Raw genomic sequence first — 14860 nt, forward strand, 5'->3', positions numbered from 1 at the left:
GTTGCCAAGCACCTTCTCAAGTATTCTTGGCAATTCCCCGAACAGTTTACTCTTGCCAATATATTTCATATTTATTTTAATTCCACCCAGCCCTTTGTCTGGTCCTTTTCATCTACTTCCAAAGAAAGTGTTTAGTTCCATTAAAATAGTTCTTAGATTTAACCATTATTATTATTATTATTATTTTTTGGTCTTTGATTACGTTCTTTGCAACTTTTTTTCTCTTATTTTGTAGTTATTTTCTGTAGTTCTGTTCTGAACAGATTACATTCTTTTTCCTTATGTGCACTTTCTATTCAATTCATTGGGAAATAATTGACTTTCCAATAATTAACCTTTTGTTTTGACAGAGGATGTACCGTATTTTTCAGAGTATAAGACGCACCTACCTTTTTTGGCAAGGAAAAGAAGAAAAAGAAATCACCCTCTTCCTCTGCCTCTGCCTCTGAACAATTTTGCCTCCTTGCAGCAAACAGCCTGCTTTCCTTTCATTTTCGTTTTCAGCATAGCTTGATTAGCACAAGGAAAAAAAATCTGCTCCAGCAATTTACCTCTTTGCAGCAAGCAGCAGAGCCCTCCGCAAAACAGCTGAGAGCAAATCAGCTGAGAGTCGGGAGGCCAATCCAATTAACTTGTGCTAATTAGGCTGTGCTGAAGCTGAAAGAAGCTGTTTTTTCTTGCTGTTTGCTTGCAAGGAGGTAACTGCTGCAAGGCACAGGCCAAAGGGTGGGGACCAAGGGTGGGGCTACATTCAGTGTATAAGATGCACCTAAATTTTCACCCCCTTTTAGGGGGGGGAAAGGTGCGTTTTATACTCTGAAAAATATGGTATACCTTTCCATCCCCCAGTTCTATTTATTTGTCTTTTCCTTCACTTCTTTCATCTTCCATGTCCCTCCCCCCCCCAATATCTACACTTGACACTACTAAGACATGGTTTGTCCTACATTCAGAAAAACTCATCGCCTTTGTATCCTTTCATCACAACCAATAATGCCTTTAATTATACAATATAATTAAATCATGCTTATGCCATGTATTCAAAGCACACTTTTTAAAAATACAGTTGATGCCGACTAACCTCATTCTTTGTGGGTCTCTAAATGAATCATATCAATCACAGAATCAAAATGTAAGGGTTGAAAGAGATCTTGGAAGTCATTCAATTTACTGCCTATTGTAAGAATCCATCCCTACTACAGCTGCATCAGATATATCCTGTAATCTCGTTTCCATCCATCAGTTCGTATCGCCTGGCAGAATAAATTTTGGTTGTTATTTACATTCATTAACATTTCACAATTTCACTCAAAATTTGTATCCAATGCTTTCATTATCGCCATTAACTTAAAATGTAACATGCAATAAGCACACCCAATGGATTCTTTCTGTTGTAGACAGCCACCTCAATCTAGATGTTATCAATTTTTACTTTCTAATATATAATTTATCTATTTGATAATTAAATACAGTCATGAATTCTGCTCTGAGGAAACCAAGGAAACCACCTTCCTTGGTTTCCTCAAGACACATAAAATACGGTATATTTTTGTTTCTTTCATTTGTTAATTCATGCTCTCCACTTAGATCACATTCCAAATTGCAGTCTTCAATGATACATGGTTTTTCACTAAATGGATCCTTAACTCTGCTACCCATTGTAGCTTTGATCAGTGAAGCTTTTGTTTAACACTTTAATAAGAAAGTTATAGACTAAATTATCGGACCTAGTGTCTTGGCTCCTTCAGTATTCTCTCCTAATGTTAACTCCAGTACCAGTCAGTTTGGGTGCATTTTAATCAGAATGCTATGCTACAAACAAGCAAAACCTAGCTTTATCCCAATCAAGTTCACACTATTCCAGGGCTGTCAAACTCACGTTCTCACATTGTCATCATGTGACATATCACGACTTTCCCCCTTTGCTAAAATGGGGGTGGGGGTGGCCAGTGCATGACTCATCTTGGCCATGGGCCACGAGTTTCACATCCCTGCATTATTCCATATAAACTAGAGGCACATGTAGGATCTGATGTTTTTGTCAAAACAGTAAATGTTGCAACTGCATAATACTTTTTTCATATTTGGCATCATTCACCCTCTGTGGATACCTTTATAAACTGGGAACTCTAATTCCCAGTCCTACGCACAATCACCCATGCGGATCGACTACTGCAATGCTCTCTACATGGGGTTGCCCCTGAAGACCACTCGGAGGCTTCAGCTGGTACAGAATGCGGCCGTGCGGGTAGTAATGGGAGTGTCCCGACACTCTCATGTTACACCTTTCCTGCGGGACCTGCATTGGCTACTGGTTGCCCTCCGGTTGAGATTCAAGGTGCTGGTAATCATCTATAAAGCCCTACATGGCTTAGGCCCGGGGTATTTGGCTGACCATCTGCGGCCAGCAACAGCTCCCCATCACCCGGTGCGTTCTCACAGGGAGGGCCTTCTTGGGGTGCCGTCGGCCAGACAATGTCGGCTGGTGACCCCTAGGGAGCGGGCCTTCTCTGTAGCCGCACCTACCCTGTGGAATCAGCTCCCCCGGAGCTCCGGGTGGCCCCTAACCTTCGCTCTTTCCGCCGTGACCTTAAAACATGGTTATTTTGCCTGACTGGTTTGGACTGAAGGGTTTTAAAGTGGATTTTAATGGTCTTTTTATAATCTTATTGGGTATTTTTAACATTGCTTTTGCTTGTTTTTATTGTTGTGAGCCGCCCTGAGTCCTTTCGGAGATAGGGCGGCATACAAGTTCAAATAATAAATAAATAAATAATTCAGTAACTATTTGTCAGCCAACCTATAGACAAATCTACACTCCATTGCTTTTTTGGCATTGTCTTTAGTTATAGATCATATACATTGTGCACATATTATATTCTATTTGAAAGCCATCTGTTGCCCTCCTTGTATTTTAGGTTTCCATCCTCATCTGCTCCAAGGGCCAGATTAATAAAACCAGATTGTGCACTTTATAGGCAATTATAAGGAGTATTATATACTCCCTTACTTGTGCACCAATACATAGGATGTGTCTACCTTTTGGTTTTGGTTTTGTCATTGACTCAAAACAAACATGGCACTGTGATAATTTCCACTTTAAAAGCCCACTTAATGTTGGAAGATCCATGAGGTAATAATAGCTGCTTATAAAATAAGCTTGACTTGTTAGTTGCAGGAACAATGGTGACACAAAACCCAAATTCAGGAGGGGGGAGCGGATCTGGCAGGAATTACGGAGACCTGGTTGGGCCAAGAGGGGGGGGTCCCCCTCGTTGAAATGTGCCCTCCTGGTTTCTGCGCATTTCATCAACCGAGGTCGCAGGGGAGGGGCGGGGGGTGGCGGTTGTTATAAAAGAAGGTCTCGGTCCGAGGGAGGCCACTGTTCCTCAGATTGCCGGATGTGAGTCCCTCCTGGTGAAGTGGGGTCACGGGGGAACAGGTGGGCTTGCTGATCACGTATCTGGCTCCCTGCCACGTGGCAGTGGCCCTGCCCGAACTGCTCAACGTTATAGCCGGGGTGGCAGTTGATACCCCGAGGCTTATAGTCATGGGGGATTTTAACCTGCCATCCATCGGTGAAGCGTCTGAGGCAGCGCGGGAGTTCATGGCTTCCATGACGGCTATGGACCTGACCCAGTTAGTGCATGGCCCTACTCACACCGGGAGAGTGGCTGAATGAGCTCGATATTGGGGATATAGTGACTGAACCCTTGTCGTGGTCAGATCATTCTCTCTTTCGCTTTGACCTTCGAACCGCTACACCCCACCAAAGGGAGGCCGAACCGATGAGGTGGTTCCACCCCAGGCGCCTGATGGACCCGGATCAGTTCCAGATGGAGTTTGGGCCGTTTCCTGAGGCTTGGCTCACGGCTCGACCGAAGACCTGGTGGCCGCCTGGGACAGGGTGGCCACTGGAGCTTTGGATTGGGTCGTGCCTTTGCGGCCTCTGACTCGGCGCTGATCTTGCTTGGCTCCTTGGGTTACCGAGGAGCTGAGGGAGATGAAGCACCGGAAAGATGCCTGGAGAGCGGTTGGAGGGCCAGCCGGTCTGAATCTGACCAAACACTGGTAAGGTCTCATATTAAGACTTACCTAATGGTGATAAAAGCGGCAAAATGTAACTATTTTTCCACTCTTATTGCGTCATCAGATAATCGCCCAGCCACCCTGTTTAGGGTGACCTGCTCCCTGCTCCTTCAGGAAGCGCGGAAGGACCCCTTGGAGGGTAGAGCCGAGGATTTTGTACAGTATCTGTATGATAAAATCGCTCAGATTCGGGAACACCTGGACTCTGATGGGGTAGATTCAGGGGGGAGGATGGAGGCAGGTCTTGAGAATATTATCTGGGAAGAGTTTGATTCTGTGACTCCCAAAGATGTGGACAGGATACTGAGTAGACTGAATGCTGCCACATGTTTATTGGACCCATGTCCCTCCTGGTTGGTGCTGGCCTCTCGGGAGGTTACACGAGGCTGGCTCCAGGGGATTATAAATGCTTCTTTGAGTGTGGGTGTCTTTCCCGCCGCCTTGAAAGAGGCAGTGGTGAGACCTCTCCTCAAGAAGCCTTCCCTGGACCTGGCAGTGTTGGCTAATTACTGTCCAGTCTCCAACCTTCGCTTTGTTGCGAAGGTTGTTGAGAGTGTGGTAGCACAACAGCTCCCTCAGTACCTGGATGAATCGGCTTATCTGGATCCAATCCAGTCGGGCTTCAGGCCTGGGTACAGCACGGAAACAGCATTGGTCGCATTGGTTGATGATCTCTGGAGGGTTCGGGACAGGGATTGCTCCTCTGTCCTGGTCCTATTTGACCTCTCAGCGGCTTTTGATACCATCGACCATGGTATCATGCTGCACCGGCTGGAAGAGTTAGGGGTGGGGGGCACTGTCCTGCAGTGGTTCTCCTCCTTTCTCTCCGACCGGTCTCAGTCTGTATTGGCAGGGGGGCAGAGGTCGACCTCGAGGCCCCTTGTATGTGGGGTGCCACAGGGGTCCGTCCTCTCGCCCCTTCTGTTCAACATTTATGTGAAGCCGCTGGGTGAGATCATCTGTGGTTTCGGGGTGAAGTACCACCAGTATGCTGATGACACTCAGCTGTACATCTCCACCCCAGACCACCCCAATGATGCCCTTGAAGTGATATCCCGGTGCCTGGAGGCTGTACAGATCTGGATGGGGAGAAATAGACTGAGGCTCAACTCATCCAAGACCAAGTGGCTGTGGTTTCCGACATCCCGATATAGTCAGTTGGTGCCATCACTGACTATTTGGGGCGAGTCATTGGCCCCCACGGAGAGGGCTCGCAACTTGGGTGTCCTCCTGGTGTCACAGCTGTCTTTAGAAGAGCACTTGACGGCTGTGGCCGGGAGGGCATTTTATCAGGTTCGCCTGATTCGCCAGTTGCGTCCCTTTCTGGATTGGGCCTCATTAAATACGGTCACGCATGCCCTTGTCACTTCCCGCCTGGACTGCTGCAATGCTCTCTACATTGAGGAGCACCCGGAGGCTCCAGCTGGTCCAGAGTGTGGCCGCGTGGGTGGTTATGGGAGCAACGTGGCGCTCCCATGTGACCCCCCTCCTGCGCGAACTGCACTGGCTCCCGGTGGTCTTCGGGTGCGCTTCAAGGTTTTGGTTACCACTTTTAGAGCGCTCCATGGCTTAGGACTGGGGTATCTACGAGACCGCCTTCTGCCACCAGTAGCCTCTCACCGACCAGTACGCTCCCATAGAGAGGGGCTTCTTAGGGTGCCGTCGGTCAAACAGTGTCGACTGGTGGCCCCCAGGGGGAGAGCCTTCTCTGTGGGGGCACCCGCCATCTGGAACGAGCTCCCCCCGGAGATACGGAGGATCCCGGATCTGCGCGCTTTCCGCCGTGCCCTCAAAACATTCCTATTCCAGCAGGCCGGCCTGGCCTAACCTCTCTTTTAAACTGTTTTTAAATTTTTTAAATTTTAAATTTGTCTTATAAATTTGGGGTGTTTTAAATTTTGTTCTCTGAGCCAATTTATTTAATTGTATTTTAATGGGTTTTTTTAACATTTGTATTATCTGTATTTTATCTTGGCTGTTCACCGCCCTGAGTCCTCCGGGAGTAGGGCGGTATAAAAATTTGATTAATAAATAAATAATAATAAATCTCGAAAGCAGAATAAAAAGCAATGGGTGGAAACTAATCAAGGAAAAAAACAACCTAGAAATAAGGAGAAATTTATTGAAAGAACAATTAATCAGTGGAACGACTTGCTTTCAGAAATTGTGGGTGCTCCATCACTGGAGGCTTTTAAGAAGAGTTTGGACAAGCATTTGTCTGAAATGATACAGTGTCTCCTGCTTGAGTAGGGGGTTAGAATAGGAGCCCTCCAAGATCCCTTCCAACATTGTTATTCTGTAATTCTGTTGAATGCTGGCACAAATGCCCAATTATTACATTTCTGCCTTAGATGTAAGCACAATTACATCATGACATATGATGGTCCAATTTACATTTTGAAGAATACGAAAGTTCTTGTGTAAGTGATGGTCACCATTATCACAATGGCAAAACAGAATCCTGAATTTGGAAGAGGCCAACTTTCAGAGGAGGAACCCTAAAATGAAAGAATCTCTACCAGAAGAGTAGCTAGCTTCTACTGGAAGATCTCCAGGGAGAGACCTCTTGCTCTGTCCATCAATAATTGATTGGAAAAAAAGTCTATGTCTTATCCTTCAAAACAACTTCCTGCAAGCTGGGAATTCTGAGACTTCTTGTCCCAGCACATTCAATGGAAACACAACACAACACAAAGGCTGGCAACATGATTCCATGGTGTTAAAATACTGAACTTTGAGTGCAGGATGGCTATGATTCCTACTCAATGGACAAGTATGTTTATTTTTAAAATAAACATATTATGTCAATATGATGCATAGCCTTATATCTATTTTTTTTTCATTTTTTTTTTATGTTAGTCCAAATTTTATTAAGCCATCTCCCATAAACAGGGATGTGAGATACAATTTCAGTTATAATTATATTAATGTTTGGAGAACATTTCCTCCTCTTGAAATAATATATGGATAAAATAAGACTTAAGCCTGACAAATATAGCCTTATATCTATTTTAAAAGTTATCATGAATAGTTGACAAAGACAGACACTGATTGTGTTGGCTCCTTGTTGAAGAAAACTATTTGTTTGATAGTAGCATGTTTGGTCCTGGCAAATAGATGGGGAAGAAATGGAAGAAGTGACAGATTTTATTTTCCTGGGCTCCAAGATCACCGCAGATGGGGACTACAACCAAGAAATTAAAAGACGCTTACTCCTGGGGAGGAAAGCTATGGCAAATCTAGACATCCCCCTGCTAACAAAAGTGCGTATAGTCAAAGCTATGGTTTCCCAGTTTGCAATGTATGGCTGTGAAAGTTGGACCATAAGAAAGGCTGAGCACCAAAGAATGGAGGCCTTAGAACTATGGGGCTGGAGAAGACTCCTGTGAGTCCCTTGGACTGCAAGGCAGTCAAACCGGTCAGTCCTAGACTGACTGCTCTTTAGAAGGCCAGATCCTGAAGATGAAACTCAAATACTTTGGCCACCTAATGAGAAGGAAGGACTCACTGGAGAAGAACATAATGCTGGGAAAGATTGAGGGCAAAAGAAGAAGGGGACTACAGAGAACGAGGTGGCTGGATGGAGTCATTGAAGCAGTAGGCATGAACTTAAATGGACTCCAGAGGACGGTAGAGAACAGGAAGGCCTGGAGGAACATTGTCCATGGGGTCGCGATGGGTTGGACACAACTTCGCAACTAACAACAACAACAAGCATGTTTGGAGTCTTTCTCTCTATGGTTTACTAAAACCATTATTTGTACACCAGTGGGAAGAAGTTGGAAAAGAGATTTTAACTAGTCTTCTCCCATAGGAAGAGGGCATGAAAATGGGACTAGGTGTCCCTATTATACGTAAATAAACAAATGTGAATAAACAAATAAACAAATGTTATTCCAGGGAGAATATAGACACAAGGGAGGTGAAACAGGATCTGAGAAAATCCAATGATTTTTTTTTAAACTTCAAAAACCTGGTTTGCTTTTTCAGCTTGTATGATACGAAGCAGTTATGTCCTTTAAACTGAACAAAATAATCTTCCTATAGTTTTAACAAAACGTGACTTTGTACCAAAGAACAAGTACAGGTAATCTTTGACTTCCAACCATAATTGAGCCCAAAATTTCTATTGCTAAGCAGAGTGAGTCTTGTAGAAGAAAAGGCAGGATATGCATACTTATACAATCCTTGTCCGCTTTGTAACAAAATTAAATGCGAATTAGGTCCAAGTAAACCAAACCTAGAGACTAAATCAGGATTGTGGTTACCTTTGGAAATTGTCACTGTCAAATGAAATTAGGATGTTTAAGAGCACACAACTGAATAGCTTCCAAAATAACAGTTTCCTACCTGTGAGCCTGAAGTGAATCCTTTCGAGTCATGTTACATTACAGGCTTTGTAGTGGCTAGATTCCAGAGTCTATCAAATGGATCAATATTTACTGCAGAAGAATAAACAGCATTCTACAGCTAATCATATCCCAACCTATGTTCTGTCCACTTATGCTCCCAGCAGGCAACTTTATTTTATAATTTGGGTTTTATTATGGCTGAATTCCCACTAAACGATCACATTTTAGCCTAGTGTGACATAGTTTATGGTTTCCCAACCAAGAAAATTAAGTTAATTGAGGAAACCCTGATGTACAACACAGTATGGATTCTGCCTGGGAGCTGAACATTCTCTGAAACAGTGGCTGCTCAGCTTCCAAATAAGTATACTCCCCCTTTTCCAAAAGGAGCAATGATCCTCCCACATAATATTGAATGCTTTTCCTCCTCTGAATTACCAATATTGTTACACTGGCTTGCTTCCAGGCGAATTCTTCCATTCTGTTTGCTTTCAAGGAGATTTGGATGGAATTTTTCTTCCTATAAGCACATCAGCCAAAACTCTCAATAGACCATTAATAATTTGCTCCTTTAACAGCCTCTTACATACACTACTCATCTTCTGCAAAGTTGCTTCTTGCGTTAGCATCCTCGGCCTGCCATAATCATCACTATAATAGCTATAATGATATGGAGTGCTTCCTATATTGTTCAGATGAGTTTTAGAGATGCTTTTGTAGGAAGTGTTTGGCTGGATGACTTGATTACAGTAGTATGACAGAAGCTGTGATTTATTCATGTAATGCCTTAATTTGCTTATTTGGTCAAAGGCAATGGAACCAAACGATTCCATCAATGGTAGTGAAGGGGTCTTTTCTTTACTCTCATTATTCAGTTTCTAGGATTCTGCCTTTCAGGATCACCAGGTGCTAATGTAGAATGCAAACTCAAGTTCTTTATGAAAAGAAACAAGGAGCAATCAGGCAACAGGTGAGAGCTACAGCATGGTGGGAGAAGTTGAAATGTGTAGGCACTCAACTGCAATAGCCTATTAGTGGCTAGAAAGTAATAACAATCGCTGAACCAAGGTCTTCTTACTTCGTAAGGAAGCAAAATAAGACCAATTACCCATCCTTCCAGGGACTATTTAATTTTTTCATAGCCAAGAATCATCATCCTTTGGTTAATAATAGATTAATCAGGTTTCTTATTCTGCCTGTAGATATCTTTCCCATCATGTGGTCTATGGACCTTTTAAGTTAGAGATGCCAGGGATTGAATATAGAGTTTTTGGCATGCAGACTAACTGAACTATGCCTCCACAGATGGCAAGGAGAGCAAGGAACTTGCTGTTATTGTGGCTAGGGGTCCTCCTAATTGGTATTTTCCTTGGCAATTGTAATCCAAGGAAATTTATGACAATCCATAGGTCAGATACTGCTTTCGAAAATGTCCCACAAGTATTAATTTATTTAGAAAGTTTATATAGCCACCTACTTGCTGACAGCGACTGTAAGCGGCCTATACACAATAAAAAAACAATATAGGAAAAAAATAAAAAAATAAAAAATAACCACCTACCCATCCCCAGCAACAACACACTGTCCAATAATCTGTTTTATGGGCTGTTCCACACTCTGGGTTCCCCAGATCCACTGGCAAAACCAAGTCTTCAGGGCCTTACGAAAGAGTGTCAAAAGGGGCCCCAGCCAGCTCCTGCCCTCTGGACCGATTTGCCCCCAGAGATACAAAGGATATCAGATCTCTGGGTTTTTCGCCGTGCCTTAAAAACTTTTCTTTTCCATCAAGCAGGGCTGGCGTGAAACCCCCCCCCCTTTTTAGCCTTTTTTTAGCTTTTTAAATTGTCAAATGGGTTTTAGTTTTCAATGTTTTAAATTTTGGGCCACAGTTATATAATTCTTTTAATAATTTTAAATTTTGTATTGGTATGTGTTTTAGTTCTGGCTGTGCACCGCCCTGAGTCCACTAGGAGAAGGGTGGGATATAAATTGAATAAAATAAATAAATAATAAATAAATAATTTCTGCAGGGATGATGTTCCAAAGGAAAGGAGCCACCTCAGAGAAGGCCCTTCTTCTGGGTCCCGCCAGATGTACCTGCTTAAGGGAAGAGACCTGCAATATTCTTTGCCTCCCCACTCTAGTGGGTCGGGTGGGTGTGACCGGCAAGAGACGGTCCCTCAGATAACCTGGTCTTAAGCCATAAAGGATATGCATGCTACCATTACTTTTCTCTAACACTTCAATTCATGCTACTTCTATTCTGAATGTCTGAGAAAGAGGCACTGCAATGATGCTCCTTCCACCTTCTCTATGCCTCCACAGATGCTTAGGTTTGCAGGGAGAAAGCTAATTAGTGCAGCTTCCATCAGGTTTCGTTAGAGGGGTGAAGCGGGGGATGGCAGTTCACATCTTGAAGAGTTGCTCCACTCATATCAGGGAAGGTGTTTGTGTTAGTTTATCAAATTTGTTAAAATTTTCAAAGTTCTTTTTTTTTTATTGAAAAAGTTTTTCAAATACAGATTTTTCCCCCTTTTTTCTCCCCCCTCCTCCCTAACCCCCCCTCACCACCCGTCCCCCTGTGACTTCTTCAAAGTAAGATCCAAATTCATAACAGATTATATAATATTTTACCATCCCCTTACTCCATCCCCCAAATACTGACCCTTTCTTTCTAATAATATTATTACATCCCCCTTTTTCCATACATTTCAAAATAACATTCTACTATAACATTATATAATAACTTCTAATTTAGCATAGTAATATTATTATGACTCCCAATTTAGCAATAATCTGCCTTTTTTCTGCTCCCTCATACATATATCTGTATATTAATATAACATTTCAAAACAACCTTCCACTTTAAAACTATATAATAAATCCTAATTTAACATTTAATCTTTTGTGTATATTAATATAACATTTCGAAACAGCCTTCCCCTATAAAACTATATAATAAATCCTAATTTGACATTTATTCAACTCTATCCATTTCCTCCACTCCAATATATCTCTTAAACATCCCTTTTCTTACACTAAACAATCAATAAACTAGCCTGCCTCCACCCACTTTCCTACAAAATTACCATACATAACAATTCTTAAAAATTTTCAAAGTTCTTAAGCCACATTATCACCATGCAACATTTCAGATCCATTTTAAGATGGTCACCTGGAATTTCTTCCTTTTTGCATTTAGTTTAGTTTAATTTAGTTTATTTATACTTATATGCCACCCTTCTCTCGAAGGACTCGGGGCGGCTCACAAAGATAAAACAATAAAACAGTAAAATTACAACTAAAATACTCAATTAAAATCCCCAAGAATGAAAATTAAAAGCTCCCATCAGATCAGCAAATTTGTTGGAAAAGCCATGTCTTCAGATCACTGCGGAAAGAGCGGAGGTCGGGGGCCATCCGGAGGCCCATGGGTAAATCATTCCAGAGGGTCGGTGTGCCCACAGAGAACGCCCTCATCCTCATCAGCCGACATTGTCTGGCCATTGGCACCCGGAGGAGGGCAGTCCTATGTGAGCACACTGGGCGGTTAGAGGCAGAGAGAAGGTGATCCTGCAAATACCCCGGGCTCATGCCATGAAGGGCTTTATAGGTAAGTACCAGCACCTTGAAGCGGATCCGAAGGACCACCGGTAACAAGTGCAGCTCATGCAGGAGAGGTGTAACACGGGAGTAACCGGATGGTATATAGGTTACAATCCTACATATATTTAACTGAGTGTAAATTACCGTATTTTTCAGAGTATAAGACGCACCGGACTATAAGACACACCTACCTTTTTTGGTGAGGAAAACAAGAAAAAGAAATCTGCTTCTCCCTCTGCCTCCCAGGAATTTTGCCTCGTTGCAGCAAACAGCAAACAGCCTGCTTTACTTTCATTTTCGTTTTCAGCATAGCTTGATTAGCACAAGAAAAAAAAATCTGCTCCCAGCAATTTACCTCCTTGGAGCAAGCAGGAGAGGCCCACACAGCAATAGGCAGCCTGAAATAGCTAAGTGTCGGGGACAATCAATTTGTGCTAATTAGGCTGTGCTGAAGCTGAAATGGGCTGTCTCTTCTTGCTGCAAGGAGGTAATTTGCTGGGAGGCAGAGGCCAAAGGGTGGGGGCCAGTGGGTGGGAGGGGCTATATTTGGTGTATAAGACGCACTCAAATTTTCATCCCCTTTTAAGGGGGGAAAAGGTGCATTTTATACTCCGAAAAATACGGTACATTGAGTTCATAGGGATTTAATCTGGAGTAGAAATGAAACGGATTGTGATGAAAATTAATGCTTTTTAAGACTGTACTCATGCCAAATTCAATTGTTTTATATCCTCCCCTCCAAAAAATTCTGAAGTAACCATAACTAGGAGTAAGGTAATCAAAAAACAAACTAAACCATACCCTTAATTTAAATTAAATTAGAACTTTGGCAAGCAAATTTTACTATGGAAAATGGACTTCATATTTCTAAAATAAACTACTGTGTCTATGTCATGTAGATGAAATTAATGGAAATTCCTGTAGATGGCAGTCTAATATCAGAGAGTATTGAAATGGTTTAACAGGGAAGGTTTTTTTAAAAACAGATGTTAAAGAGTCAGCTCCAGGTGACTCTTTAGATGAATGCTTGCCATTTTCACCTGTCTTTAGTAATAAGTCTGTTTTTCTCTTCCATCATGACATCTGCTGAAAATCACTCCAGAAAACTGGTTTCCTGGGCAGGGGCTGAAGCAATCTGTACAGTTGTGGGAGGTTTTCTTATACCTACTACAATGATCAACTATGATGGCTTTGCACGATTGTACTTGAAGTTACTTCTGTCTGGAAGAAGAACTGAATATACTATTAATGAAGACAGCAGGGAGGAGATCAACACATTAGCTTGTCTGACTTCATTGGATCAATTCTCACCAGTTTCTCTTGAAGATATGGGCAGGGTGCTTAGCAAGTTCAGATCTCTTCCTCTCTTTCTGCCTCCTTCTAATCTTGGCTGGTTCTTACTGGGATGAATCTACTTAGAGTGCTATTCTATTACTAGTATCTCTCTCTTCTGGGGTTGTTGCCATTTTCCTTGGAACAGGTAATGGTCTTTTCCCAATTAAAAGAACTTACTTAGATTCCCCCGTTTTCAACAGCTACAAAACAGTTTCTAGGTTACTATCTTAGCCAAGGAAGATGAGCAGGTGGTAGCTGGCCAACTCTTGGAATTCCTGTATGATACTGATTACCAAGATCCCCTTTAGAACAGCTTCTGGCTGGAGTATGTCCTGGAGATGGTTTTGGTCAGCCAGATGAATGATTTCTTAAGGAACCATGACCATAGAATGTGCGCCTCTTCATGCTCATGGATTTCTCAATGACTTTTGATACCATCAATCATGTTATCCTCCTGGAACACTTGATGGAATTGTGGGTTAAAGTCACAGCTTACCTTAGTTCCAATCATATCTTGAGGACAGATTCCAGATGTTATAGGGGTACATTATAGTACCCCTATAATGTTTTGCTGTGTTCTTCAATACAGGTAGTCCTCAACTTACAACCACAATCGAGCCCAAAATTTACATTGCCAAGTGAAAAAATTGTTAAATGAGTTTTGCCCCATTTTACGACTACTCCCACCGCGTTTGTTAATGAATCCCCGCAGTTCTTAAATTAGTAACAGTTGTTAAGTGAATCTGGTTTGCCCATGGACTTTGCTTGTCAGAAGGTCGCAAAAGGGGACACATGACTCTGGGACACTGTAACCGTCATAAATGGGAGTCAGTTGTCAAACATCGCTTGATGTAAATCGCAAGACTCGTCACCTCCCGGATCGACTATTGCAACACTCTCTACATGGGGCTGCCCTTGAAAACCACTCAGAGGCTTCAGCTGGTGCAGAATGTGGCCGCGCGGGTAGTGATGGGAGTGTCCCGATGCTCCCATGTCACACCCCTCCTGCGTGACCTGCATTGGTTGCCCACCGGGTGAGGTTCAAGGTGCTGGTGATTAACTATAAAGCCCTACATGGTTTAGGCCCGGGGTATTTGGCAGATCACCTGCGGCCAGCAACAGCTCCCCATCGCCCTGTGCGCTCACATAGAGAGGGCCTACTTGGGGTCCCGTCGGCCAAACAATGTCGGCTGATGGCCCCTAGGGAGCAAGCCTTCTCTGTGGGAGCACCTACCCTCTGGAATCAGCTCCCCTTGGAGCTCCGGGTAGCCCCCGAGCTTCTCTCCTTCTGCCGTGACCTTAAAACATGGCTGTTTCGCCAAGCTGGCCTGGACTGAATGGGGTTTTAATGGGAATTTTAGTTTTTATTGTTGAATTTTAATTGGACTTCTTGTTGTTTATTGCTGTGAGCCGCCCTGAGTCCTTCTGGAGAAAGGGCAGCATATAAGTCCGATAATAAATAAATAAATAAATAAGAC

This window comes from Pantherophis guttatus, chromosome 3, assembly GCF_059756535.1.
Source record: "Pantherophis guttatus breed Tessera chromosome 3, ASM5975653v1, whole genome shotgun sequence".
Taxonomy (NCBI): domain Eukaryota; kingdom Metazoa; phylum Chordata; class Lepidosauria; order Squamata; family Colubridae; genus Pantherophis; species Pantherophis guttatus.